Below are 27,376 nucleotides of genomic sequence, written 5' to 3' on the forward strand. Positions count from 1 at the left end.
ACAAGCATTCCTATGATACATTATGAGGGGTTTTGGCAGCTTGCTAGGTTGCTTAGTTCAAGAGCACTCTCTTCTGAGGGTGCATGGAAGTACAATGCCTTTAATAAATGATGACTTTTTTACAAGTTGATATGTCTTCCACTTGTTATTTTCTTTTTTAACTTTCTATGAGATCCTTACTTTTCACCACTTTATTTTTTCTTTGCATTCACTATCAAGTCTCTTTCCAAGGGATATCTACTTTTTTTAGGTTGCGTCACACTCCACCCTAAGCAATGCCTTCTCACAAGGTTGCCACCTCTCTGGTCCTGCAACTTTCATGCCTCTCCTACTTCCCGCAGTTCCTCAATAGCCATTGCTTTGGTCCACCAGGCCACACATCTTAGTTGGGGTAAGGTTTTGTCTTATCCCAAAGAAAACACCAAAGAAAAAGAGTGTTTTCCTTGGGGTAACATTATCTGTATTTTACCAAGTCCAGGACCCTACTGTACTCTCTTCTTTTTCACATAATGTTCATATTATTTCCTCACTTATGTGTAAATAGAAGTCTATATTTTCTCTTTTTCTTAGTTTTGCTCTCTAAGTAACTTATGAGTGGTTTTATTAAGGTCTCCTGATGCATCTGTATGGTTTGGAAAATTACATGAAAAGATTATTATTTCTGTACATATCCATTATTTTCTTAAGGGAATTGGAAGTCTCAAACAATGTGTTAAAATTTTCTTTGAAGTTTTAAAGACCATGGATCGATTTTTCTGTTTTTGTAGCCTAATCTGATTTTTATATTCATATCTCATAAGGCATACACAATAGAAATTATATTTTGACACTACCTTTAGAGCCCAGGCTCCTTAACCTATAAATGCATTTGTAACTGTATCTTAGCTGTTATTTGATGCTAAGACACAAACTGATGTGGTTCTAGACTAGAGTTTTGCAGTAGAGGCCAGCTGCTTCCCTCTAAGTCTAAAATGGAGGTTAATCTCATATTAATCTTGCATCGTTTGCTTAGCCAGCTCTTTAGCTATTTGATAATAAAGAGGTCTCCCCTCTGTTCTTAGCCATCCTCTCCTGGGATTTTTTTTTATCTGAATCATGGTACTATAATTCTTTTGACAAATTGATATTGTGCATTGTATATTAAAATTAATCTTTTAGGATAACTTTATTTTTACTTGTAAAATACAAATTCTTTTTTTGTATAGAGTTCTTAGCTATAGGTTTTCATTTTAAAAATATAGTCTCAGTCCTTTTTTATTTATTGAGTTCATTACAGGTAGATAAATGTTAGTATATCACCAGTTTAATTATTACATAGTAAAAACAAATGTGTTTTGAATACAGTCTACAATTTTCAGTGAGTAAACAAAGCTGTTTACCACTTTTTAACAATATTTCTATCTATAATAAAATGTGGTAAAAAAATTTTTCTGAATCTGACTTTTGTGGGAAAATGTCATTTCTCATAAGTAATAATCATGGTAGTTTTACCTCAAACTTAAGTGTTAAGCTCCGTGGAGGCAATTATGTTTAAAATAAGGATATTTCAAAATTATTAACTTAATAGTCTTAACAAACATTAAAACAAACATTTAACTGCTAATGACAGGTATTTTCCCTTTTTGAAAAATAAGCAAATAGTTATTGACTTTCTTTTTCTAGGATTTGTACTGATTTTTGCATATTACAGTGTTTTATTTCTCTTTAATAGTAATTTCTTAACTATATGGAAACATTCATTCAGGTTTACTTTATGATCTGTTTTCAAGTTAAAACCAATACCATCCCACTAATTGGATTTGTATAATATCTATGTTTTCCTTCACAAGGTAATCATTATCTCTAATGTAAGAAAGTTATCAATAATACGAAGGATACAGGTAGGGTTATATTTATGTCTTCTTTATTTTATTGCCTTTTAATTTATTATTTATCAAATTACAGACTTTTGTATTCTACCATTCTAAGACCAATGGAAGGTCTAGTACCAATGTAGGATAATGCTTTTGCTTCACTTGGATAGTTTACTTTGAGCTAGGAGACATCTTTGATTACAAATGAAAGCTCTGGACATCCACCTTTAGAGATAAGGAGAACCCTTCTCTCTGTCATTAGTACCGCTATTCTTTCATGAAATAGGATATACTATCAAATAATTACCTTCACCTGTGGGAAGTTTTATTCCTCTGTGCTGTGATAGGGTTGTTTTGTTAAGCCACTTGTCTAAATCAACTGGTCCTTCAGAGGAATGTAGGTCCACCTTGAATCCATATTACTCTGGTATTTTGCTGCCAAGATGTTCCTCATTCAGACACATCTGAGCCTTATCAGCTTACTCACAGCCACCATCTTCTGAGATATGTCTTGGAGGTGCTAAGTCTGAGAGGAATCACGTTTCTATCACAACACCTATAACCCTTGCCCTTTTGCCTGTGTCAGTAATTTCCCAGAATTCCATGCTTTATTTGTTAAGCCTTGTGGAAATAAGAGGCTGACAGTCTTTCCCTGCAGTGGGATGAGGCCCAACATTATAAGGATGATTGCGATAAATCCATGGTTCTCATTCCTTTCCAAGACTGACAACTGGAATACCTACCTGCATTCTTCAAACACAAATTCTCTTTACTACCTTAAAGGTGAAGAAAGGGGTAAAACATAAATGAGCTTTTCTCGTAGGACACATTCTCAGATCCACATCTTTCGTGGTGTATTAGTACATGTTCACACTGCTGATAAAGACATACCCAAGACTGGGTAACTTATAAAGAAAAAGAGGTTTAATGGATTCACAGTTCCACATGGCTGGGAAGGCCTTGCAATCATGGTGGAAGGTGAAAGGCGTATCTTACATGGCGGCAGGTAAGAGAGACAATGAGAGTCAAGTGAAAGGGGTTTACCCTTATAAAATCATCAGATCTTATAACACTTATTTGCTGCCATGAGAACAGGATATGGGAAACTGCCCCCCATGATTCAATTATCTCCTACTGAGTCCCTTCCACAACACGTGGCAATTATGGGAGCTAGAATTCAAAATGAGATTTGGGTGGGAACTCAGCCAAACCATATCTTTCCACCCCGACCTCTCCCGAATCTCATGTCTTCACATTTCAAAACCAATTATGCCTTCCCAACTTTCCTGCAAATTACTAACTCATTTCAGCATTAGCTCAAAGGTCCACAATCCAAAGTCTCATCTGAGACAAGACAAGTCCTTTCTGTCTATAAACCTGTAAAATCAAAAGCAAATTAGTTACTTCCTAGACTCAATGAGGGTACAGGCATTGGATAAATATACCTATTCCAAATTGGAGAAGTTAGCCAAATGGAGGGATTACAGGCCCCATGCAAGTCCAAAATCCAGTGGGGCAGTCAAATCTCAAAGCTCCAAAAAGATCACCTTTGACTCCATGTCTCACATCCAGGTCACACTGATGCAAGATCGGCGTTCACATGGTCTTGGGCAGCTCCACCCCTGTGGCTTTACATGATACAGCCTCCCTTCTGGCTGCTTTCACAGGCTGGTGTTGAATGTCTGCAGCTTTTCCAGGCACACAGTGCACACTGTTGGTGGATCTACTAGAGGATGGTGGCCCTCTTCTCACAACTCCACTAGGCAGTGCTCCAGTAGGGACTCTGTGTGGGGACTTCAACCCTACATTTCCCTTCTGCACTACCCTAGCAGAGGTTCTCCATGAGGGCCCCACCACTGTAGCAAACTTCTGCCTGGACATTCAGGCATTTCCATACATCTAGATGGAGCTTCCCAAACTTCAATTCTTGACTTCTTTGTGCCTGCAGGCTCAACACCACATGGAAGCTGCCAAGTCTTGAGGCTCACACCCGTTGAAGCCATGGCCTGAGCTGTACCTTGCCCCTTTTAGCCATGGCTAGAGCTACTGGGATACAGGGCACCAAGTCCCTAGGCTGCACACAGCAGGGGGGCCCCTGGGCCTAGCCCACAAGACCATTTTTTCCTTCTAGGCCTCTGGGCCTATGATGGGAGCAGTTGCCTTGAAGGTTTCTGACATGTTCTGGAGGCATTTTCCCTCTTGTCTTGGTGATTAGCATTTGGCTTCTCATTTCTTATGCAAACTTCTGCAGCCAGCCTGAATTTCTCCCCAGAAAATGGGTTTTTCTTTTCTACGGCATCATCAGGCTGCAAACTTTCCAAACTTTTATGCTTTGTCACCTCTTGAATGCTTTGCTTCTTAGAAATTTCTTCCATCAGATACCTCAGATCATCTCAAGTTCAAAGTTCCATGGATCTCTATGGCAGGGACAAAACACCACCAGTCTCTTTGCATAGCAAAGACCTTTACTCTAGTTCCTAACGAGTTCCTCATCTCCATCTGAGACCACCTCAGCTTGGATTTTATTGTCCATATCAGTATCAGCATTTTGGTCAAAGCCAAACACATCTCTAGAAAGTTTCAAACTTTTCCACATGTTCCTGTCTTCTGAGCCCTCCAAGTCTCTAGGAAGTTCCAAACTTTCCACATTTTTCTATCTTCTTCTGAGCCTTCCAAACTGTTCTAACCTCTGCCTGTTACCCAGTTCCAAATTCACTTCCACGTTTTTGGGTATCTTTACAGAGGTTCCCCACTACTGCTACCAATTTACTGTATTAGTCCATTTTCAGGCTGCTGACAAAGACATATCAGAGACTGGATAATTTATAAAGAAAAAGAGGTTTAATGAACTCACCGTTCCACATGGCTGGGGAGGCCTCACAATCACGGTGAAAGTGAAAGGCACATCTTACATGGTGGCAGGCAAGAGATAATGAGAGTCAGATGAAAGGGGTTTCCCCTTATAAAATCATCAGATCTCATGAGACTTATTCATTACCATGAGAACAGTATGGGGGAAACTGCCCTCATGATTCAATTATCTCCTGCTGGATGCCTCCCACAACACATGGTAATTATGGGAGCTAGAATTCAAGAATGGGGACACAGCCAAACCATATCACCTAGGTACGTTACTTTTTATTCAGATATTTAATATTTAAGATATAGCTTTCATTAGTTTAATGTTCTATTGTTTTTGTTAGTAGAACTGTTTTATGAACTATACAATCTAACTGGTGATTGCTATGAAATAAGAAAACTATGTTTTTGCCTAATTATCTTCTGATTAGCCAAATAGTAAACTTTTCTTATAAGTTATATTCATCTTACAGTTTTTTCTTAGTGTTTCCAAAGGCGGAGTCACAAATTTTACAAATAACAATTGTATCTCCTGTTGGCAATATCTTAACTCCTTATTCTTTTTTCTTTGTCTTGTCACATTGGCTGAAATTTCCAGAAATAATGATACATAATAATGGGGAAAGTATTTTTGTTTATACCTGACTTTCAGAAAAATACTTTTTATATCTTATAGTTAACTATGCCATTAGTCACAGGTTTAAAATAAAAATTATTTATCAGATCAGTGATGTATAGTAATGTTCCTAATTTACTAGGAGGTTTTTCCTTAAGTCAAGAATAGCTCATGGATTTAGATAGATTTTCAGCATATAAATGTGATTTTTTTTAACCTTTTGATATGACAAATCAGCTAATAGATATCTCAATATGGATTTATCTATAAATTCCTCAGGTAAATTTTATATGGAGGTTAGAACTTTTAATATAGTGCTGAGTTGAATTTGTTAATTTTTAAATAAATATTGCCTAGAATCCCAGTTTTTCTCTTTTTAATGCTCTATCAAATTTTGACTATAGCCCATTGCTAGACAAAAAAATATATATGTTATATATATTTTAAATATTCCATCTTTTGCTATGTTCTGGGATTGTATAATATATTAATAATTATTTATTTGATTTTTGGTGGATTTTTATAACTCACATATTAGATTTGCTCAGTGTAGCACTATTTTAGAGAAAGTTTTGTGCTAACTTCTTCCATTTTATTTATGAGTCTTTATATACTTGGTTTTGCTGTATCTTTACAGTTGATTTTGGTAATCAATTTTTTTTTCTGTAAAGTAAATCAGTAGACTTTCAAATTATGTCATATCTTTTAAACAGAATTTTTCATAATTTTATTCTTGATAATAGCTTTGTCTATTTTATCAGACTTTTAAATGAACAAATACTTAAACATAATTCTTCTGTTTTTAACTTTTGTAACAAGTAGATTTTAAAATTTTATCCTTTTTAAATCCACTATCTTGTTTATTTAAGTTCTCTTGGTTTTTTTCTTAGTTGAAGTGGCCTCAAATGAAAGTTTGAAATGTAATAATAAATGAACTAAAAAAGTGAAAATATGTGGTTAAAATCAAATAAACTAATGTAATAAGCAATAATAACAATTTTATGGAGGAAGGTTAAATTATGATAGAACTAAAACTGAAAAATAATGTTTAAGTGGAAAAGAAACTGATTGTCATGAGAGATTCTAGGAGAGCAATTGTATTTATTGATATTTGATTTTGTTAGGTTAAATACAATTATTAAAAGTAAGTAGATATCATGTCATTTCTAAATTATTAAAGATGAAAAATAAAATTAAAATATAATCAATTCAAAAGAGGGCAAGAAAGTAGAAATAAAAGAGTCAATAGATACAAAAGCCAGGACAAATAGAAAGCACAATATTTGCTTATAGAAATAAATTTAAATATAATAGTAACTATATTAAATGCCCGTGGAAGAAATTCTAAATACACATACTATTTTTCTGGAATAAACAATAAACCCCACCTCTCTGTTGTTCAACAGTGATATATGTAAAACAAAAAACAAAAAAAAAATTGACAATAAAAGTAATGAAATACATACCAGGCAAATACTAAACCAGAAAATTGGCAAATGCCAACCATTAAAAGGCCACTAATATAGATAGAATTCCATTTAATATTCAAATTTGCAAAATACAGTCACCAGGAAAATGTAACTATTCTGAATTTCTGCCCACCTAAGAACAGAATTTTAATTTATCTATGTGTCTATAACAAAACTAACAGAATTGTAAGGCTAAATTAGCAAATATACCACCATAGCAAGAAATCTTGATACACTTCTCTCAGTAAAATTGATAGATCAAGATAGAAAAAAAATCCTTAAGAGTATGCTGACTATTTAAATAACTAAAAGTTAATAGAAGAAGTTTTATCCAACGGATACATAAAACATTGTCCCCAAACAGTCGAATACATGTTCTTCTAAAGTAAGACTCAGGACACTTTTTTCTTTTTTCGTTTTTGTTGAGGTTTTCTGTTTTTGTTTTTGTTTTGAGACAGAATCTCGCTCTGTCACCCAGGTTGGAGTTCTTTGGCGCCATCTAGGCTCACTGAAAGCTCCGCCTCCTGAATTCTGGCCATTCTCCTGCCTCAGCCTCAGACTACTGGCGCCCAGCACCACACGCGGCTAATATTTTGTATTTTTAGTAGAGGTGGGGTTTCACTGTGTTAGCCAGGATGGTCTTGATCTTCTGACCTTGTGATCTGCCCGCCTTGGCCTCCCAAAGGGCTGGGATTACTCAGCACACTTTCTCTGCAAAAACCAGATGATAAAGGCTTTGCAGGACATGTGGTCTCTGATACGTTGCTCAATCCTACCATTGTAGTGTAAAAGCAGCCACAAACCACACATAAATAAATGTATGTGGCTGTGTTTCAATAAAATTTTATTTACAGAAGCAGGTGTCTGGCTAGATTTAGCCTGTGGGCCATAGTTGGCTCTAAAACATACACTGAGTATTAATAAAATTATCACCTAGGCCAGGCGTGGTGGCTCACACCTGTAAGTCCAGCACTTTGGGAGACCAAGGCATGCAGATCACGAGGTCAGGAGTTCCAGACCAGCCTGACCAACATGGTGAAACCCTGTCTCTACTAAAAATACAAAAAATTAGCCTGGCGTGGTGGCATGTGTCTGTAATGCTGGCTACTCAGGAGCATGAGGCAGGAGAATCGCTTGAACCCTGGAGGCAAAGGTTGCAGTGAGCCAAGATCATGCCACTACACTTCAGCCTGGGTGATAGAGTGAGACTCCATCTCAAAAAGAAAAATAAAATTATCACCTAACCATAAAGCAAGACTGGACCAATTTGAAAATAGTGGTATCATAAAAGTTACATTCTTTGACAGCAATGCAATTAGGTTGATTATCAGCAATAAGAAGGTAACTAGAAAATCATTTTTGTTTGGGAATTTAGAAAAACACACATGGGTCAGAAAGAAATTGTTGGAAATTAGAAAATATTTTGAAATGAATAACAATGAAAATATTACTTATCAAAACTTGTAGAAGGCAGCTAAGAAGGTACTTAGAGAAAAATTATTAGCATTTAATGCATATATTAGAAAATATGAAAGGCTTAACTTTAATAAGTTGAGTATCTAAGAATTGAGATTTTGAAAAAGAATTGGATTGTCAAATAAGATTCGCATGAATAAGAGATAAAGCTTTATTAATCATATCAAGAATACAAATAATCAAAGAATACAGTCAAATCATGGAGAGATCGAGAACACTTAGCTGGACATTCTGAGTCTTTTATTATTTCTTTACTTATTAATATTTACTTATTTATTTATTTTGAGACAGTCTCCCTCTGTCGCCCAGGATGGAGTGCAGTGGCGTGATCTCAGCTCACTGCAACATCTGTCTCCCGGGTTCAAGTGATGCTCCTCCTCAGCCTCCCTAGTAGCTGGGATTGCAGATGTGAGGCACCATTCATGTTTAATTTTTGTATTTTTGGTAGAGAAGGGGTTTTTGCCAGGTTGGCCAAGCTGGTCTCAAACTCCTGGCCTCAAATGATCTGTGCACCTTGGCCTCCCAAAGTGCTTGGGATTACAGGTGTCAGCCACTGCTACCGGCTTTTTTTTTTTTTTTTTTTTCTGCATCCAAATTTCACTGGCCCAGAATACCCCCACTGAAGGAGTTATTTAAGTCATAAACCATCTCTGCTTTATACTCACATGGTTGTAGCTTATATGATATTCCCCAAGCATTCAAGTACTATAAATCTATGGATTTCAAGTTTCTTTAAGCAATTCTAAACAACCAAGTACACCTTGCTGAGCCTTTTGTAGATGAGGCCTTTCTTTCCATAAAACCATTTAGTTTGGCAAGAAGTCTGTCACTTGTATACAAGTGACAAGTCCGTATACAATATACAAGTCTGTTACTTGTATATTTACAAAGAGAGACAAGACTACCTTCTTTTTTTTCTGGTGGTGTCTCCCCCTCCAGCCAGGAGACTAAATGCATTGCACACCTGACATTTTAATCAATTTTTATACAAAGAAACTAGAGTCAGAACAATGGAATAAAGCTGAAAAAACAATACAAGAATTAATGAAGTAGAAACAAAGATAAAATGAAGAGGAAAACAATGACAAACCAACCAACTAATCCTGGTTAATTGAAAATATTAGTAAAACAGATAAACTTCTGGCAAGATTAACAACATCGGAATGAAGACAAATACAGTCAATATAAAATGACAAAGGTACAGATGTGAAGAGATTCCAAAGATAATAAAAGTATATTTGCCACAATTCTTATGCCATTAAATCAGAAATCTTCAGTTGAATGGATGCAGTGCTAGAGGAGAATCTGCAGCCAATGAAGTCCTGACTGAGAGACTTGAGAATAAGGATTGTTGAAGCTATGCATGTTACTAACTGTAAAATGGAAAAGTAAGACTCAAAAAAATGAAACTAAAATGTAAAAGTAAGACTAAAAAAAAGGCGAGAATAAGGGAATGGAATGATTTATTATATGTTTAGTTCATATAGAAATGAAAAGGGCCGGGCGAGGTGGCTCAAGCCTGTAATCCTAGCACTTTGGGAGGCCAAGACGGGCTGATCACGAGGTCAGGAGATCGAGACCATCCTGGCTAACACGGTGAAACCCCGTCTCTACTAAAAAAATACAAAAAACTAGCCGGGTGAGGTGGCGGGTGCCTGTAGTCCCAGCTACTCAGGAGGCTGAGGCAGGAGAATGGCGTGAACCTGGGAGGTGGAGCTTGCAGTGAGCTGAGATCCGGCCACTGCACTCCAGCCTGGGCGACAGAGCAAGACTCCATCTCAAAAAAAAAAAAAAAAAAAAAAGAAATGAAACAACTAACAAAAATCAGGAGGCAAAGGAAAGAGAAGACAAAGGGCAGAATTTTCTGTGATAGCTGGAAGTCAAAGATTATCACTTAAGTCTGACAAATCAAGTCCTTGGAATTTCAATACATTCACAAATGCAAGTACATGAAAGTATGCAGTAAACTACTAGCAGAGGGTAGAAGATAGGAGTTAATTTTATTGTAGCTCATAGTAGGGAACAGCTACATAGGACCTAAGGAAAGAGAGAACCAAGAGCACAGTAGAAAAAAATACAAAATCTCTGAAATACCAGAGACCTGAAATAAAAAGCAAAGATGATAGAACACAGTGAAATACATATATTTATAAAAAAGAATATACTCCTAGCTTCCAGTCTGACAAAGAACATGAAAGTTATTTCATCTGTCTTCACAATAAGATGTAAAAATAAAAATATAAAAGAACAACCTGAAAATCAGCAACTCTTCTTAGAGCAGAGAATTGAGGTAATAGGGGAAATTGCCACCTTGACAACTGAAAAGAAAGGCGGATACACAGAATCAGTTTCCCAGGAGCAAAAGCCAAGGAGTAGAAGTCCACAGCTGAAGCCAGCAGTTAAGTGGTAATTGATTAATTGCTGGAGACTAAGCATGGACTAGGTTGAGAGATTGGGAGGCCGAGACGGGCGGATCACGAGGTCAGGAGATCGAGACCATCCTGGCTAACACCGTGAAACCCCGTCTCTACTAAAAATACAAAAAACTAGCCGGGCGAGGTGGCGGGCGCCTGTAGTCCCAGCTACTCCGGAGGCTGAGGCAGGAGAATGGCGTAAACCCGGGAGGCGGAGCTTGCAGTGAGCTGAGATCCGGCCACTGCACTCCAGCCCGGGCTACAGAGCAAGACTCCGTCTCAAAAAAAAAAAAAAAAAAAAAAAAAAAATCCTAGATATCCAGTCATACAAACTTGAATATAGTTTAACTATAATCTAGCATTTATGCGCCTAGGTATTTACCCAATGAGTCAAAAACTATGTCATGGAATAAACACCACACAAATCTTTATAATAGATTTCCTTATATTTGCTAAACATTGGAAGCAATCCAGACGGCCTTTAATAAGTGAATGGGGATGGGCATGGTGGCTCATGCCTGTAATCCTATTACTTTGGGAGGCCAAGGTGGGTAGATTGCCTGAGCCCAGGAGTTCAAGACCAACCTGGTCATAGGCAACATAGCCAGACCCCATCTCTACAAAAATTAAAAAAACAATTAGCGAGGCATGGTGGCTCATGCTTGTAATCCAAGCAATTTGGGAGGTTGAGGTGGGAGGATCCTTTGAGGCCAGGGAGGTCAAGGCTGCAGTGAGCTGTGATCCTGACACTGTACTCCAGCCTGGATGGCAGAGTGAGACCCTGTCTCATAACAAAAACAAAAACTAACAAAAAATAACTGAATGCATAAACAAACTGTGGTACATCCAGAGATTGGAGTATGGCAGAGAACTCAACAATAAAAAGAAAGGAGTTATCATGCCATGAAAAGACATGGAGGAAACTTAAATGCATATTACTAAATGAAAAAGCCAATCTGAAAAGACTATATGCTTTATGATTCTAATGATATGGAACGCTGGAAAAGATAAAACTAAAGAGACAGTAAAAAATATCAGTGGTTACCAGGGGTTTGAGAGGAGAGAGGGAGGGATAAATAGATAAAGCACAATGAAACTTTAGGTTGGTGAAACCATTCTGTATGATATTGTAATGGTGGATACATGACATTATATATTTGCAAAAACCAATTTAACTGTAAAACACAAATAGTGAACCCAAATATAAACTATGGACTTCAGTTAATAATAACGTATTGATACTGGTTAATGAATTGTAACAAATATACCACACCAATGCAAGATGTTAATAATGGGGGAATCTGTATGCAGGGAAAGAAGAAACATAAGGGCGCCCTCTGTACTATGCTGTCTGCTCAATTTTTCTGCAACTCTAGAACTTCTCTAAAACTTACATTTGATTAATTAAAAAACAAAATAAGTAATGTAATAAACTATGAAAGAATTCAAACGTACCTGTCATAGCAATGAAGGTAACTTGATTTAATTCACATGGAAAACCAAAGATCAGATCACAAAGAAAAACCTACCTCTGTACCATACACAGGAGACAAATCTGAAGTAATCTGATTTAATGTTAAAAATAAAAAGAGAAGTAAAGGCAGATAAAAAGAAAATAGATTGTGTTCTTAGTGTGAGACATGGTACAATAAAAGGTAAAAAATAGGTCTAAATGAGGTGAAGAATATAATATAACGTTAAAGGATATGATTCACAATGAAGAAGTAGCAGTTATGAATACCAATGCATCTATAACAGCATCAACTTTCAAAACAGCTGAAATTATAAGAGATGGTGGAGTGGGTAGTAAGTAACCAGTCAATCATGCATGTGAAGTCAGCAGACTGTACAGAACAGCTTTTTACTTTAGTTCCAATTTTCTCCAGGGCTTCCTAAATTATGTTTTTCATATGACATATCTGAAACTTACAGAGTTTTTGAGGACATCTTTAGATAAAGAAGACAACTTAAAAATGCAAAATTAGATATGAAAGTGCATATTTAGAATGAGAAAAGAAATCCCGGTAAAATATTAGAGCCTTGGAGATTCAAATTCCTTTTTCTGAGGTCTCTAGGAAACTCATGAGAAAAACTTATACAGATATTCCTGACTGCATCCTGGCTTCCTTTTCCCCCAAGAACTTTCTGTAACTCCCAACAGTAGCCACTATTCACATGCCCAATGCCCAATGCAAATGAAAAGTCCTGAATCTTAGTCTTCATCAGGATTGCAATAAAGCTGCCACTGTACCATGACGATTCTTTCCAATACCTGCAATTCCACAGGACATGGTGTTTCAGAATCTCTCCCAGCGTTCTTGACTGTTGGAACATCAGTTGTAGCCTCCTCACTGGGGTCACTATGGAAACGTTTTCTTCGTGGAAACTCCTTTTCTCATGGTCGTACTTGCACTGTACCATGACGATTCTTTCCAATACCTGCAATTCCACAGGACATGGTGTTTCAGAATCTCTCCCAGCGTTCTTGACTGTTGGAACATCAGTTGTAGCCTCCTCACTGGGGTCACTATGGAAACGTTTTCTTCGTGGAAACTCCTTTTCTCATGGTCGTACTTGCAATAAAACCTTCTTTCCCCACCTCAGAGTCTTGCCTTCTAGCTGTGGCCTTCAGTTCTAGTTCATATCACTGAGTTGCATATGGCTGTGTTCCTGAAGGGATCCCGAGGTGGAGGTGGAAGGTAGCCTTTGGGTTCTATGAGTCTAAGGAGGGCTGGGGTAAGAATAGGTCCTCTGAGTGAAGTAACTTCAAGATATTGGTCTCAGGCTTTTCTGTCTATCAAGTTTGACCTTCCTTTAACATACCTCCTGAATAAAAGTATATTTAACTTCTCTTTCTGTCTCTTTGGAGTTGTAAGAAAACAAAAACAAAACTTTACCTTACCCTCACTTTATTATATGATAGATTCCAGGAAGATGGAAAACAACCAATTCTGACACTATTCTTTATTCATTTATTTTCACATGTTTATTCATCGCATATGTTCAGGAGATAGATTATATCTAGAAAACATTTTTTTTTCAGGAAGGTTATTTCAGTGGTATGTTTTCTGAAAAACTCTGAATGTCTTTGTCTTCATATATGTGGAAGAACATGGCTGTGATATAATTCTCCTCCAAATCATCTAGATGTTATTTGATTGCTTTTGTCATTTAGCATCTCAGAGAAGAAATCTGCATATGTGGATCTCTGTCTGTTAATATTGCAGCAATTTAGGAGCTTTCCCATCCACATACTTCAGAAGGTTTTTTGCCAAATGAGTACCTATAATTCTAAGAAGAAATCTGAATATGCATAATATTTCTCTTCTTGCTTGTCTATTCACCACTCTCTTTTTTTTCACATTCTAAAAAGCTTACATAGCTTATCCTCCTTTTTATTCATTTTATTTTGTCACTTTCTATCCTTTCATTTTTCTTCTCCCAATTTTCCCTGAAATTCTAGTAATTTATTGTTAGTTTTCTTATACTCTTAACTTACCTTCCATCTTACGTCTCTCTGCTAATTGGGTTCTTTGCTCTTCTCATTACAGTCTGTTGTATATATTTGGATTTTTTTGTTGTTTTTCAGAAAGTCTGTATATTGCTATAGCATTCTATTTGCTAAACCTTTTTTTTCTGTACTAAATCGTTTTCAGCTGTTTGCTTTTACTTTGAGTAAAAGTTTCTGTAACATGTTTCTGTAACATGAATTTTCTGCCTACTTTCATAGTGTGCATGCTGATTTTACATTTTATGCCTTTTGACATGAAAAGAAATCAAGTCCATCCTTTAAGATAGTGTGTGTAGACTACCCTTAGCGTGATTCACTACCACTCTTTTTAGTGCTCAAATTCCCACCCCAGAACTGCAGCTAGAGATTGATTTATGTACATAGCAATTATCAAAATTTGTCAGAAAATAAACTAGCACAGATTTGCTGCACTGATATAGGTATTCTTATTTTCCAATTTTAAGATGCTTCCTGACATTCTGACTTGGAATTAAAAACAAACAAAGACCAAAACAAAAAAACAAAAAAACAAAAAATAAATCAAACCTTATGCTATGGCTCTTCTCTCGGGTTTGCAGATAGCATTTACTTGAAGAACCATAACTTTCAAGATGCAATGTTCTATGCTTATCCCTCTTCTTCCTTCTCTACTTCCTTCTTCATTGTTTATTGGGAATCACAGGTTCTAACTTGTTGTAGAAAGAGTGTTACTAATAAGGGATTGTAGTATTCTGCCTCCAGGATAGCCCCAATACTCTCTGTTCCTTAGTATTTATCCCATTGTGCAATCCCTTCCTACACTGTACAAGAATTGATTCATATAATAGATAACATATAGCAGAAGAAATGGGATGTAATTTCTGAGATTACTAAAGTTTCCATCTTGAGTATTTTTTCCGTCTCTTCTCTCTCTCTCTCCTGGATTCTCATTAGGGTTGAGGCCAATTGTGGCATCTTGAAGACACTCAGGCAGCCTATGGAGAGATGCCTTTGATAAGGAATAGAAGCTTGCCGACAGCCACATGAGTGAGCTTAGGAGTGGATTCACCAGCACCAGTGAAGCTTTGAGATGGCTGATGCCCTGGCTGATACCTTGACTGTAATCTGATATGAGATGCTAAACCACAACCATCCAGGTGAGCCACTCTCAGATTCCTGACACTGAGAAACTGTGTGAGATGAAAAATGATTGTTATTTTAAGATGCTAAATTTTGAGATAATTTGCTATGGGGTAAAATGTAACTAATATAGGAATGAAGAAAAATATTTTTGCTTGTCTCAAAAATGAGAACACACCAAGTAAACAGATATTTGACAAGTTTTGTTGGGGCTGAGCCAAGAGACTTCCCCCAGTTTTTCTAAACAAAGAAACAGAGATTGAGGGAGAAATAAAGTCTCTTTCAGAAAAAAAATAATAAAATAAAAAAGAGAGAGAGAGAGTTTTCTGTCTTCCAGCATGGCTGCACAAGTGGGCAGGGGTTTGTTTTCCAATCTAGCTCCTTTAGTTTTGCAGTTAGTCCAAATTTCTCTCAGATCCTGAAAACAGTTTTTCTAACAATTTCAGTTTTCAGTGTCATTATTTCAGTGTCATTATCTTTCTTTATTTCTAGATACTTTTGTGACATTTGGGAAAATCCATAGCAAGATTTGTTAGTATGACTCAATTTTGATGAAGAATTCCTATAATAAAATAGATTGTATATGATTTAAATTATTTTAACTTCATTGACATTTGTTTTATGGGTCAGGATATGGTATCTTGGTGCACATTCACCAACTATGATTATAAAATTGTCTGTTTCTTTTTTCAGTTCCACCAGTTTTTGCTTCATGTATTTTGAAAGTCTTTTGTTTGGTGTGCACACATTTAGCCTCACTGCAGGTTTCCGGTAGATTGATTCTTTCACCATTATATAATGCCCCTTTTGCTCTCTAGCAATTTTCTTTGCTTCAAATTCTATTTTATTAGACATTAATATAACCATGCCTTCTTTCTTTTCAAAAAAATTTCATGTTCGAATGCTATGTCTTTTCCATCCTCTTACTTTCAACCTACCTGTGTCATTTAATTTGAAGTGAGTTTTCTATCAGTAGTATATAGTAGGGTCACAGTTTTATTTTTTTCACTTTTCCAATATCTGGTCTTTGCTCAGTAGATTTAGACTATTTACATTCAAGGTAATTATTATTATTAAAAGTACTTTTGAGTATAACTCTTTGTGTAGTTTCCTTAGTGGTTGCTTTGGGTATTACAATATATATATGTGACTTACTATGGTCTACTAGTAGCAACATTTTATCACTTCAATTGAATTGTGAAAAGTTTATTTCTAATTAAGTACCTTTACTTTCCTTACCTCTAAATGTAGAGTTGTTCCTTGGTGTCTGTAGGGGATTTGTTCCAGGACTGCCTGCAGATATAAAAATCCATGGACGCTCAAATCCCTTATGTAAAATGGTTTAGTATTTGCAGATAACCTTTGCACATTCTCCTGTGGACTTCAAATCATCTCCAGATAACTTAATGCATAATACAATGTAAATACTATATAAATATTTGTTATACTGTATTATTTAGTGAATAATGACAAGAAAATAATCTTTATATATTCAGTATAGACAAAACCATCCTTTTTTCCCCCCAAATATTTTTGCTTCTTGTTTGGTTGAATTCATGGAAAAGGAACCCACGAATATAGAAGACCGACTGTAATTGTTTTGAACATCAGATGGTTTTATAATTTTTGTTTCAATTATCAAATGTGATTTATAAAACTGATGAGGGGGAATGATAGTTTTTTTATGTATACTATTTCTTCTCTTTCTGTGGTTACTTCTTCCTTCCTGACACTCTAGGATTCTTTTTTTAGATGATTTCCTTTATATCTGAAGTAGATGCATTAGCCAGTCTTTAAGGGTAGGTCTGCTAGAAAAAATATTCTAGTTTTTCTTCATCTGAGATGACTTTATTTTTCTTTAATTTATAAAGGATAATTTTTTTGGATATAGAAGTTGCATTTGAAAGTTATTTTCTTTCAGCACCTAAAACACATTGCTAAGAAGTGTGTTTCTTCTTGCTTATTCAGTATAGTTAATTATTTTGTGCAAGAAATAACTTGTTTGGCCTCCTTTATGTGCCATGTTTTCATTCTTACCTAGAGATTAATTATCACTACCTGAACCACAGAGGCTTGTACAGATAGTGCTTGTTGCCTATGAAACTTATGAATCAAATAGTACAAACAATTTTTCTTCCTGAGAGAAGTCAGGAGCAGTCCTGCTTTCTTCTGGCTTCCATGGTTTAAGATAAGAAATCCTTTGTCACACAAATTGATGTGCCATATGGACAATATTTCCTTTTGAGATGTTTTGTCTTTAGTTTTCAGAAGTTTATTGTGGTAGTATGGATTTCTTTGCATTTATCTTGTTTGGGATTCCTTAGCTTCTTGAATCTGTTCATCTGTTCAAGCATGAAGCATCTGTTCAAGCATGAAGCATCTGTTCATGCTTTTACCAAATGTGAGAAGTTTTGAGCCATTGTTTCTTCAAATATTCTTTCAGTCCTGCTGTCTTTCCTTCCTAGATTCCAATGATATGAAATCTATATATTTTGTTATGGACCCACAGGTCTCTGAAGCTCTGTTTATCTTTTTTAGTCTGTTTTCTCTGTGTTTTTCAGATGGGGTGAATTCTATTAACCTGTTCTCACGTTTATTGATTCTATGCTCTTTCATCTCCACTGTACTACTGAGTCCATCCAGTGAATTATTTGTGTGTGTGTGTTTATTTATTTTTTTATTTTTTTGTTGTTGTTGCTGAGGTGGAGTTTTGCTCTGTGTCCCAGGCTGGAGTGCAATGGCACAATCTCGGCTCACCACAGCCTCTGCCTCCCAGTTCAGAATTATTTCTTTTTGTTATTGTATTGTTAGTTCTATAATTACCCTGGAAGCCACTTATGGTTGCCTGGTCAATTCTATTTGTCAGTATTGTCAGGCTAACCTTATGTTAAAGGGATTTCTATTAAATTTCACAAAAGAATGAACCTTCATGAGCCGCCTTCTGTTGGAAAGTTGGAGTTCAGGAAATAATGGGTCTGATTTATCCTCGTTTGTTGCGTGGAATGGATTTATGTACCTGTTGCTGTGTAATTCCTCTAATCCTAGGTCCCTAAATCATCTTGCTTTCTTCATACCACCTTTCAGGGCTTCCTTTAGCTGCTCCTCATATTATCAAAGGGATTATACTTGTGCTTAGCAGAAAAGAGCAGGGAGAAATGGATCCATGCCACCTTGTCTAAACTGTTAGTCTTATTCACCTACTCTTGATTTCATGATCTGTCTGCAGCCCTTGACATGGTACTTAAAATAATTTTCTCTTGGTCCACCTGAAACTATACTTCTTATTTATTCAGAAAATGTGTAGTGTTGGGCTGCTCTTTGTGACAGGATGGCCACTGGTTTGACAAAGGCATATCCAGACAAAGAGCAGTCTAAATGCAGATTATTGACTGTGTATTGGTCAAACATCGAAGAGTATTGCTCAATGGAGAAATTTCTTAATCAGATTGGTTCAGTCTAAAAATTTTGAGCAGAGAATCTGTATAAAACTATATAATCAGCAGTTATAAAAGTCGGTACAAACATGAAGAAGAGAGTAGAAATAATAAAGGAGATTATGAGAGGCATGATAGAGAGATTGGTAAAATTCCATCTGCAGAGCTGCCTAGAAACTTAAACATCTTTTCCTTTTTAGTTATTGTCAATGTGTCTTCACATGGCCCTTCACTGTTCATCTCCAGAATGTGGCTTGGGGAAATGTTTGTTCCTCACAAAGAGTATTGTCTCACTAATACAATCACACCATCAAAACAATGCACTATACTTAAAAACTCTGATGGGATACTATTTGGAAATATTCACACATTCTTTTGTCTTGATCTTTCTCCCCATTCACAGGAGCTTGATTGTGTGACATTTTCAGGAATAGGAGCTACAACAAAAAATAAGAAGAAATGTTTTATTGTTTCAAAAGCCTGGGTCCTGAGACAACTCATAACTATAGGAAAAGAATGTAATGAGGCAGAGTTAGACTTCCAATTTCTAAAAGAAACACAAAACTTTAGATAGCCTCATATCTTATGGGAACAGCTGATGATTTCGCTGCACCAAAGAATGGGACTAAAATGTGAGGAACAGAGCCCAATCTGACAACACCTTGCAGTAGTAATGAGGAATGATTCAAAGGGATCCATGTGGCTGGCAGTTGGGAACCACAGAAGAATAAGGAAATCTCAGCAGGGCAATGCAGAGTTGTTCATAGCCATGGAGATCAGAGGTGCCCCTTCTAAGACTCTGGGATGGTATGAGCCTCCAGCAGCTTGGATACAACCTGAGAAAAAGTTAGATGAACTCCAAGATGCTAAGATTAAGTTCTATGACCTGATTACAGAGGGAATTCAGAAAGAATGTTATTTATTGACTCTCAAGTCCTTTGTGTGCCTCTTCCCAATTCTGTTCATTTTCTCTCCTCTCAGTTATAACTACTTTCATAATGTTGTGTTCATTATTCTTTTTTTCTTTATAATTCACTACATATGGGTGTACCTCTAAATTTTGTTTAGTTTTGCATGTTTTTGAACTTTTTGTAAATGGAATTATACTGTATCTATTCTTCAACAAAGTTTTTCACTCAACATTTATCTTCTTGATTTTCATCCAAGGTGATATATTTGAATGAATTCATTTATTTATACTGCTGTATAGAATTTTATATAAATACATGACAATTATTTATCTATTTTCTTAAAAAGAGCATTTAAACTTTTTTCATATTTTGGCTATTACAAACAATACTAATATGAATACTTTTCAACATATCTTCTCTTTCACATATACAAGAGCTTCTCAGAAGCAAACCGAAGAATAGAATTGCTCAGTGTATCATAGGGTAGATCAGCTGCTGATAGCTGATAGAAACTATTCCAAAATCTCATAATTTAACACTACAAATATTACTTTTAGCTCACTGCAAACCCCATGTGAATATTCCTGGTTAGTTGGTTGTCTTGGACAGATTGCCACAAATTGTGCTGCTAAAATCCTCAGCACTTGGTCTTATAGTAGCCTTGGAAGAGATCCTGAAGAAGACACAGAAGATCACCACTTTGGCTTGGATATAAGCTTACAGATTCTGTTCACACTCAATTGATTGGAAGTAATATAATGATCCTGACTAGACGTGAGAAAACTGGGAAATCTAGTTTCTGGCTGGACAGCAGCTTCCCAACCACAAATGTACACTATAGAAATGGAGCGTAAATATTTAGTGGTTCTGTTAGTGAGTTCTGCTGCAGCTAGGTTGTACAGACTGCTTATGTTCAATTTTGCAAGATAATTACCATTTGTTTTCTAAGAGGTGGCAACAATTTGCACCCCCATTAGCAGTGTAGGAATTCTAGTTGCTCTGTATCTTACGCATTCTGATACCATGTAAGTCACTTCATTGTATAATTATACAGATTTGTATTTCTTTTTGATATATGTAAATTCCTTTGAGGTGTTTATTAAATAAATTATTAAACCATTTAGAGTGTAGACTACATAATCTATTAAAGTTTGGCCAGTAGGGCCTAGACTTTATTCTTCATAGCCCAACCATCTTTTCTGAGGGTTTTAGAAATTGCCATCATATGCACTGAAAGCTTTCTTATTGTTTCTGCTTTTCCCTGTAAATTGAAATGCTTAGAATAGTACTATATAAATTATTAGCAATCAATACCTATTCTTTGAATGAATAAATAAATGAATTTCTAGGAAGCAATCACATTTCAAATCTTCATCATCTGGTTATATTGTGGTCTCTTTTATTTCAGGTTGAATTCATTGGTTTGTAAATAAGAATTGAAAATCATATATTTAAGAGGCAATTACCTCATCATGTAAATGGCCAAATATTCCTTTTGGGGGAATAAAAAGCAGAAGTTTATTTATTTCAAAGTGTGTTGCTTCTTGCTTATTCATTATAGTTACTTATTTTGAGCAAGAAATAACCAGTTTGGCTTCCTCTATGTGCCATGTTTTCATTCTTACCTAGAGATTAATCATCACTACCTGAACCACAGAGGCTTGTACAGATAGTGCTTGTTCTCTATGAAACTTATGAATCAAATGCTACAAACATTCTTTCTTCCTGAGAGAAATCAGAGCAGGAAATATCAAGTTCATGACCATCAATCACACAGAAGGAGAGAGAAGATCAGTATAAATTCTATGGAGTTTCAGGTTTGTTAGGTTTATAATGAAGGTTCAAAGGGAAAGGGAGTTAGGAAGTACAAGTTAGCATGTAATAATGATTGCTTTTTGCCTTTTCTTATTAAAGCTTTTCCTAGACTATGAATGGTGGATGATTACAAATAGATACTTTGATTTTCTATAGAAATTGCAAAACTACATTTGTTAGGAGAAAAAATCTACTTTGTTCTTTAGAATAACATTTTATCTTATGTTAAAAAGGGAAAAATACCTTTTCTTTCTTTGTAATGCCAAATATAATTAAAAAGAGATTTAGATTGCTCAGTGCTGAGGCTCATACTTCCCAACGCATAAATCATGTTTTTGTAGATCAATGAGTTTTGCATTATTTAATGGTGTAGTAGCGTAATCATCTCAGATCAGTTTGTTCAGCTTGCAAGGCCATGGGTTCAGATGCTATGGAACAGTCAGCTTTTCTTAGTTGTGAACAAGCCTGAGATGGGTTGGACTGAAGGGAAGTGGCTGATGCATCCACCCTCCCAGAGAGAAGGGCAGAGAGAAGGCATGATGAGGGGGACTTTCAGGCATAGTGAGAGGTTCTGGGACAAGATTTTATAAAGCCCTGAGACAAGATTCTCCAGTGATTTAGGGTGGTAGATTTGTGCAGTTTCACAGGAATGGATATATATCTTCCTGATAAAGGTGGTACTTTGGAAATAAATGCACCTGGTGCTGGTATAGGTTCAGAGAGGTCAGATGCTGAAGGCACGTAGGTATGAATAAACATGAGTTAGTATTTATCAGCCAATTCTTGGTGAAGGGATTAGTTTGCGTTCTCATATAAGGAGAGGGGGAAAGCCTTTAATGCTCCATCTACTACTTGGGTAGGAGACCACCATAGACAGCACATAGGTATCATCAAATTCCTGCTAAGCAAGGGAGTCTGCAAACCATCTCACCTAGGGCCTCCTCCTGCCTCTACCAGAGACATATGACAGGCACAGATCCCATTTATGTTTGGATGCAGCATTAGTGTGTCAGGAGGATGGTGACAGCAGTTATGCAGTGGTGCCAAAGAATTTTAGGTAATTATGCAGATTAGCACATTTTGTCATGCAGCAGACTAATGCCAAATAGAAAATTGCCTTGGGAGTGGTGGTGAATGTAAGAAGAAGCATGTCCACTGGGAGGGACCACTTGTAAACATCCAGCTAGAGCATCAGGATGTGCTTTATTCAGTTCAGACCGACTTTTGGGGTGATGCTTACCTCTTGGGCAAGAGCTTTCCCTGAGGGATGTGCAGTCCACAGGGACTCAGGTGAGAAACATGCTGAAACATCATTGCTGTAGCAGGAAGGGAAAACATCAGAAGTGGGGAAGGGATGAGCTCTGCCTCCGTCTCTCATGCCAGTATGACTGGAGAAGAAAGAGACTGAAGATCAGAGAAAAAATAATCCCACTTTTAAAATTTTTCTCCTGGGAAATGTCTCTAAAGATAGATTCTTAGGAAAATGAATACTCGGGGTTGACCTGTCATAAAATTGGATAATTGCAGCACACAGCCGTACCCTTTCTAGAAATATTTGAATTATTCTCTTATTTAAAACGATACAGGGTGAATAAGTTTATATAGATGCTTGCAAAGATTTTTTTCTACTTATATCTCATGAAACAATTCTTCAAACTCTTCACATCTACAAAATTTGTGTCTTTCTAGGAAGCATGTTTTGAATCAATTACATTGTTCATATTGCATCATTTTCACTTCTGTCCAGATTGAGAAGTGGCACAGTAAATCTATGGGTGGTGTGGTCACTGAATAGTTTATCCTAAGCTATAGGTATCCATTGCATAGCATCATGACAGTTTTAATCATTCACAGATGTATATTTATTGTCTTCACCACGTAAGACCTACTCTTGTATTTATTCACTTCTTTTATTTTTGTTTCCAGTTTTCTTGAGGTAAGGTTTACATAAAATGAAATGCATAACTCTATAGAGCATAATATAAGTTTTGATAAATCAGTTGAATCATGTAATTCATACTTCTATCACGATAACAAAAAATATTTTTATTATCTAAAAATGTAATTTTCTAGACCTTATCATACAATTACACCCTCCCTAGGATACCAGTTATGTGATACTTCCCCCTCTAGTTTCCTTTTTCTAGAGCTTCACGAAATGGAGCCATACAGTATGCATTCTTTTGTGTCCAGCTTCTTTTACTTGACATAATATCTGTGAGATAGTGTATATGAGTCCTTTTTCATTGTTGAGTACTATTCTATCACATGAATACTCTACAATTTATTTTTCTGCTCCCTTGTTGATGGACATTTACATTATTTCCTGTGTTTGGCTATTTTGAATAAATCTGCTGTGAATAATCTGTGCAAGTATTTAAAGTGTAGGTTGTATTTCTTTTGGGAAAACTTGGGAGGAAAATTATTGGGTTATAGGTGAATATTTAAAATTATTTCAAAAACTGCCAAACAGTACTCCAACATGGCTTTATTTTTTTATAGTCTCAGCATCATAAAAACGTTTTGATTACATTTTTGCCAACACTTAAAGTTGTTAGTCTTTTTAATTTTGGTCATTCTAGTAGCACTATCTCACTATGCTTTTAATTGGCATTTCCCTAATGATCAATGTCATTTAGCAATTTTCCAAGGGCTTTTGGGCCATTTTTATATCTTATGTGAAATGCTTGTTCAAATCTTTTTCCCTTTTAAATTAAGTTGTTGGTCTTTCTACTATTGAGTTGCAGGAGTTTTAAAATATATCCTGGATATAAATCCGTTGTCAGATATATGTTATGCAAGTATTTTCTCCCAGTCTGTGGCTTGACTACTCATTTTCTTAATAATGTCTTTTGATAAGTATAAGTTTTATTGTAAATTAAGTTTAATTTATCATTTTTTTCTTTTTTTAAAATTTTCTGTTTCCAGACTAAAAAATCTTTTCATACTCCTAGATGGTAATGACCATCTCCTATGTTTTGTTGAGACGTTTTTTGGTTATTCCTTCTTGAATGAGTTTTGGTAAATGGTGTTTAAAAATGTTCTATTTCATATAAATGGTCAAATTTATTGGCATAAAACTGTTTATAATATTTTCTTACTTATCCTTAGAGTGCCTGCAGAATCTCCTTTGTTATTCCTGATAATGGTTATTTGTGTTTGTTCTCTTTCTTTTAAAATCAAAGTTCCTATAGATTTAGACATTTTATAAATATTTTCAAGAAATTAATTTTTGGCTTTTTAAATTTTTCCATTATTTCTCTGTTTTATACTTAATTAATTTCAGTCCTTATATTTATTATTTTTTAATTATGTTTATAGTAATCACTTATAACTTTATTGAAGTGTAACTGACATTCAATAAACTGCATATATTTATAGTATTCAAATATATACATATACACATGTATGAAAGTATCACCACAATCAAGATAATATCTACTCATCATATTTACTACCTTTAAGTTTTCCTTCTGTATGATTCTTTGTAATCTATCAGTCTATCCATCCATCCACTGCTCTGCTTCCCCAAGGAATTACAAATCTGCTTTTTTTCCCCCACTATGGGTTATTTTGTATTATCGAGAAATATATGAAATGTATATGTGAGTGTGTGTGTATATATGTATATATAAAATCATAAAATCATACTGTATATTATTCTTTATCTTTTTTCACTCAGCATTTTCATCTTGATGTTCATCTATGTTTTTGTGTGTATAAACAGATCACTCTCTCTTTTTTTCTTTTTTTCAGATGGAGTCTCGCTCTGTCGCCCAGGCTGGAGTGCAGAGGCACAATCTCAGTTCACTGCAACCTCCGCCTCCCAGGTTCACGCCATTCTCCTGCCTTAGCCTCCCGAGTAGCTGGGATTACAGGCGCCCACCACTATGCCTTGCTAAATTTTTGTATTTTTAGTAGAGATGGGGTTTCACCATGTTAGCCAGGATGGTCTTGATCTCCTGATCTTGTGATCTTCCCGCCTCAGCCTCCCAAAGTGATGAGATTACAGGCGTGAGCCACCGTGCCCGGCTGATCACTCTCTTTTTATTGTATTTTATGGATTTGCCACAATTTATCCATTCACCTGTTGACAGACATTTGGAACATTTCTGATTTGGGGGTTATTACAGTAAAATTTCTATGGACATTTGTTTACAAATTTTGTATGTACACATATATATTTTTCCCTTCTGTAAATACGTAGCAAGGGAGTGTCTGAGTCATATGGTAGTTGTATGTTCAACATTTTAGGAAACTACAAAACTGTTCTCCAAAGTGGCTGCTTCACTTTATAATCCATTTATCAGCATATGAGAGTTCTAGTTGCACAACATTCTCACCAAGCCTTGGCATTGTCCATCTTTTTGATGTTAGTAATGTGTATGATACGCTATAGAGACCTCAGGTTATTTCCTTCTGAACAAAATGTTGATTTTGTTCTAACAGAAAGACAACTTAGCTGGCCTCAGTCTCCACTTTTGTCTCCTCTGTGGAGGGCAGGAGTTAAAATATCCACTCATTTCTTTCAGACTTTCAACTGGTATTTACAGAGGGCTTCCTGCAATCTCTCCTATGCACATGGTTGAGGTTTCCACTTTATGTTTTTGTGCTTTCCTCTTGTGGCTTTCTCATTTGGAGTTTTGTCCCTTACTTTCCAGTTATAATGACTGCCACAGACTCTGTAGTCTGACTCCCACAGGGTTTAATGACCTGACCTGGGAAGAAAAGTCAAAATTAGTGATTTTTTTTTTCTGTTTGGTCCAGAGTTTATAGTTGATATCTGCAGGATGCTTATGCTGATACAAACACTTCTCTCTTAAAATAAGAAAACTTCTACAGGCCCATGCCAAAACTTTTAAGACTGAACAGCTCATGCAAGACTAGTTATCAAAATAACCAAAATTGACTCAGATTGGTGGCAGTGAGTCCCGGAAACTGAATGGAAAAGAGTTATAGCCTGTTTGATATTTTCCTCTTACAAATTAAAACCATTCCATTCCTGGGTTGTGTACTCATCTGGGACTGGAATTAACCTACTAAATAATGTTGTTTGTGCTGGAAATTTCAGGTCTGAGTTCCTGTGGATTGAGGTACCCATTGTCCACACACAAGGAGCCAATGCAGTGTTTCTTAGGAATGTACCATAAGAGGCAGGGTAAACACTCAAATTATGTTACTTTTCTATGGACATGGGATGAAAAGTGGAAATCAAGGTGAAACCAAGTTGAAAGAGCAATGAGTAATATTACAAAGTAGAAGTGGAGCATTCTGTATAAATTTCCGATCTGCTGAATTTTTTTTTTTTTTTGTATATAGTCCATTCAATTTGATTTGCTGCTATACAGCTCCAGTGGTGACTGCAGAAAGTGTTAAAGGAAGCAAAGAACATTAGGAAGAATAGACCAAGTTCAGCTTTTATGGTTATTTCTGTTTAGGTAAATCTCACCTTTCACCAGGAGTGGAATACAAACAATTGAGAGATCTATTGTTAGATGAACAGATCTTCAGTTATCTTTGATGTATAATCAGAGTCATTTTTTGTCCAAGGACAGATACTTGTTAGTTACCTGCACTGATGGTGATCAGAACATATTAATATATCTTTATGTTTATATATGCTGTCCTGCTTGCTAATGGAAGGAAGAAATGTAGATAAACGGTGTAAAAAAATGTATACATCGGGCAATGCACCTTTTCAAAGTATTTCACGTGATTTTTCCTTAATACACAGTGTCGTATTATTTAGTTTCTATGTGTGAATTGAATTCAGGAAAAGAGACTGCTTGATATTTGAGTCAGTGCACTTTTCCCTATTAAATATAATATTTCATTAAATTTTAAGAATGCTTTATTAATTCCCCATTTCTTAGAAACGTGTGCCAGAGTTTATAGTTCA

The 27,376-nt window shown here is 35.8% G+C and overlaps 1 protein-coding gene across 1 annotated transcript in view; it reads left to right on the plus strand.

Moving 5' to 3' along the window:
- Positions 1-19,211, plus strand: part of TFPI2 (tissue factor pathway inhibitor 2) — a 31,844-nt gene extending 12,633 nt beyond the window's left edge. Inside the window, exons 5-6 of the transcript XR_006696813.2 lie at positions 15,132-15,334; positions 19,155-19,211. The gene's annotated coding sequence lies outside the window, so the exon portion shown is untranslated. The remainder of the gene's footprint in view (positions 1-15,131; positions 15,335-19,154) is intronic.
- Positions 19,212-27,376: the final 8,165 nt, after the last annotated feature.

This window comes from Macaca fascicularis, chromosome 3 (assembly GCF_037993035.2).
Source record: "Macaca fascicularis isolate 582-1 chromosome 3, T2T-MFA8v1.1".
NCBI lineage: Eukaryota > Metazoa > Chordata > Mammalia > Primates > Cercopithecidae > Macaca > Macaca fascicularis.